Source organism: Lipotes vexillifer, unplaced genomic scaffold, assembly GCF_000442215.2.
Source record: "Lipotes vexillifer unplaced genomic scaffold, Lipotes_vexillifer_v1.1 scaffold521, whole genome shotgun sequence".
In the NCBI taxonomy this organism is placed as follows: Eukaryota; Metazoa; Chordata; class Mammalia; order Artiodactyla; family Lipotidae; genus Lipotes; species Lipotes vexillifer.
This window is the reverse complement of record NW_006778737.1, coordinates 1548751-1552787: the sequence shown is the minus strand read 5'-3', so window position 1 is coordinate 1552787 and position 4037 is coordinate 1548751.

Genomic DNA, 4037 nt, shown 5'->3' with positions numbered 1-4037 from the left:
CAGTACGGAGGTTCCTTATAAAACTAAAAATAGATCCACCATGTGACTCAGCAATCCCACTACTGGGCATATACCCTGAGAAAACCATAATTCAAAAAGAGTCATGTACAATAATGTTTATTGCAGCTCTATTTACAATAGCCAGGACATGGAAGCAACCTAAGTGTCCATCGACAGATGAATGAATAAAGAAGATGTGGCATATATATACAATGAAATATTACTCAACCATAAAAAGAAATGAAATTGAGTTATTTGTAGTGAGGTGGATGGACCTAGAGTCTGTCATACAGAGTGAAGTAAGTCAGAAAGAGAAAAACAAATACCATATGCTAACACATATATATGGAATCTAAAAAATAAAATAAAATTGTTCTGAAGATCCTAGGGGCAGGACAGGAATAACGACGCAGATGTAGAGAATGGGCTTGAGGACACAGGGAGAGGGAAGGGTAAGCTGGGACTAAGTGAGAGAGTGGCATTGACATGTATACGCTACCAAATATAAAGTATATAGCTAGTGGGAAGCAGCTGCATAGCACAGGGAGATCAGCTCAGTGCTTTGTGACCACCAGAGGGGTGGGATAGGGAGGGTGGTATGGAGACACAAGAGGAAGGGGATATGGGGGTATATATATATATATATATATATATATATATACATATAGCTGATTCACTTTGTTATAAAGCAGAAACTAACACAACAATGTAAAGCAATTATACTCCAATAAAGATGTTAAAAAAAAAAGATACCATTAAGAAAATGAAAAGGCAAGCTACAGGCTAAGAGAATATATTTGCAAATTATCTGATAAAGGATTTGTATCCAGAATGTAAAGAACTCTTACCCCTTAATGATAAAAAGGGAAATATTCCAATTTAAAAATGGATAAAAGGTCTAAATAGACATTTCATCAAAAAAGAAGATATGTTAATGGATAATAAGCACATGAAAAGATAGTCAACATATTTGTGTTTAGGGAAATGCAAATTAAAACCACAGTGAGATACCACTATATGCCCATTCAAATACCTCAAATAAAAAAGATAGACAATACCAAGTGTTGGCAAGGATGTGGAGAAATTGGAATGCTTATATTTTTCTGGTAGAAATGTATAATCTTTCAGCCACTTTGGAAAACAGTTTGACAGTTTCTTAAAAGGTCAAACATACACTTATCATTTATCCCAGCAATTCCTACCAATGAGAAATGAAAATGTATGTTCATCCAATAATTTGCACACAAATGTTCATGGAAGGATTATTCATAATAGCCCCGAACTGAAAGCAATCCAAATGTCGTATCAACTTGTGAATGAATAAACCAAATATGATATATCCATATAATGGAAGACTATCCATCAGTAAAAAGGAATGAACTTCTGTCACATACTACATATAGATGAACCTCAAACACATTATTAAGTGAAAGAAGCCAGACACAAAAGACCACATAATACATGATTCCATGTATATGAAATTTTCAGAAGTTGTAAACCTATAGAGACCAAAAGCAAATCAGTTGTTGCCTAGGACTGGAGGTGGGAGTGAGGATTGACTGTATATGAGGTCAAGGGAACTTTTTGCAATGATGGAAATTTTTTAGAACTGGATCTTGGTAATGGTTGCACAACTGTATAAATTTACTGAAAAACCCATTGAATTGTATACTTTAAAATGGTGAATTCTATAGTATGTAAATTATACCTATTAAAAGCTGTTTGAAAAAAGATGTACATTGTATTAGTTAGGATCTAATGAGGGAAGCAGAACCAGTAGATTATATATATACCCTATATGTATCCATTGTTTGTATGTTTATATATAGGGTTTCTTACAGGGAACTGGCTTATGTAACTGTGGAGGCTCATGAAGCAAGTCCACAATCTGTAGGGGCAGGCTGTCAGGAAGGAAAGAGCCAGAAAGGGGAGAGCACCTGTACACCTAGCTGCTGTTTGGAGTCTAACTCAGGGCATGTCTAAAACTTTTTAAAAGGACTTCCACTGATTGAGTGAGACCCACACAGATAATCTCCCTAGATTAACATCAATTTACAGGGGACTTGAATTACATCTGCAAAATCTCTTCACAGCAGCCCTAGATTAGTGTTTGATTGAGTAACTGGGAGAAGGTGAGTGCATGATATAATACTGTCCTCCGTTCAGTTCTTTAGTTTAGCCTAACCAAATTGACATGTCAAAAAACCATCACAGAGAAATATCATATGATATTGCTTATATGTGGAATCTGAAAAAAATGATACAAATGAATTTATTAACAAAACAGAAATTGACTCACAGACATAGAAAACAAACTTACGGTTACCAAAGGGGAAAGGTGGGGGAGGGATAAATTAGGAGTTTGTGACTAAAATATACACACTACTATATATAAAATAGATGACAAATAAGGAGCTACTGTATAGTATGGGAAACTATACTCAATATCTTGTAATAACCCATAATGGAAAAGTATCTTTAAAAATAATATCTATCTGTCTCTCTCTCTCTCTCTCTCTCTATATATATATATCACTTTGCTGTACACCTGAAACTAACACAACATTGTAAATCAACTATATTTCAATAAAATTTTTTTAAAAGACACTGTGACAAGAAATCACATACAAGTGTTTTGTTTTCCACAGAAAAGAGTTTGTTTTTACAAGCTAGGAGGAATTTCAATTTGTTCATTCACTGACTCAAATGACATTTTTAGAGGAACAACTGTTTTCCAGACACAATAGTGTAGGCTGAAAAAAAAAAAAAATAGTGTAGGCTGTACTCTCATTAAAAAAAAATTCTTTACATGCCGACTGGCACATAGAAGATGCTCAAATATTTGTTGAATGAATATGCCATTAATACACCACCAGGATTTATTTATCTACCAATTTTATTTATGCACATGGTATTTGTGTAGGCTATTATCATTTAGATGGAGTATCTATTGTGCAGCCTCAAATAGCAAAGTTTCACATTTCTCCATGCATACTCAAAAAATTTACACAGCTTAATCTTCTCTGCCAAAAATTTTCTGAAAGAAGTGCTGTCTAAGCAAACACTGGATAGAGAAGGTAAATTAAAATCTTGATTAGTTATAATATTTACAGGGAAGTTGCTATGGGGACACTTGAAGACTTGATCCTCCTTGAGAGTGTTTATATAAATCTATTTTCCAACGGATCCAAATTTCCAGTCTTGCAGTTTTCCCCAATTTGAAGATCCTGATTTCATGCCCTTTCTAAGGGAAGAGAGGTAAAAAAGTCTCATTCACTGACCCTCCATTTACTCGAGTAATGAATTATTGTTGTGACAGGTAATCCTATTCTGTGGCAGCTCAGCAACTGCCTCTCCAGGCAACATTTGCCCAGTCTCTCCAGTTGCGACCGCGACAGTTTCTATGGCGACAACTTTGTTTCTACGCGACAGGCGACTGCCCAGCTCGGCAGGACCCCGTAGGGCATTCCGGAGGATTCAACCCTTGTTTTCTCTCTTCCTTTCACCATTAGAGAAGTTCATTGAACGTTCCCCTCTTATCTGAGCAGCCGGGAAGTAGTGAGAACAATCAGAGAGGTACTTTCTTGTCCTCAGCTTTTCTCTTCACCCCTCTCCCAGGGGAGGAGATTTTGAACTGGGCGCCAGCAGAAACTGTCTTTTTCAAGGCAGGAGTCTCCAAATTGTGTGGGCATCTGCAGCAAATGCAGTTGATATCACAGTTAATTATTCAGCATTTATATGACATTTTAGATTTCTTATGCACTTAGCATGCCTATTTTTGTTTGGTCATAGTATGGCTTTCTAGGAAGGTAGCAAAACTAAGATACAATAGCGATGTTTAAAAATATTAATGGGGCTTCCCTGGTGGCGCAGTGGTTGAGGGTCTGCCTGCCGATGCAGGGGACGCGGGTTCGTGCCCTGGTCCGGGAAGATCCCACATGCCGCGGAGCGGCTGGGCCTGTGAGCCATGGCCGCTGAGCCTGTGCTCCGCAACGGGGGAGGCCACAACAGTGAGAGGCCCGCATACCGCAAAAAAA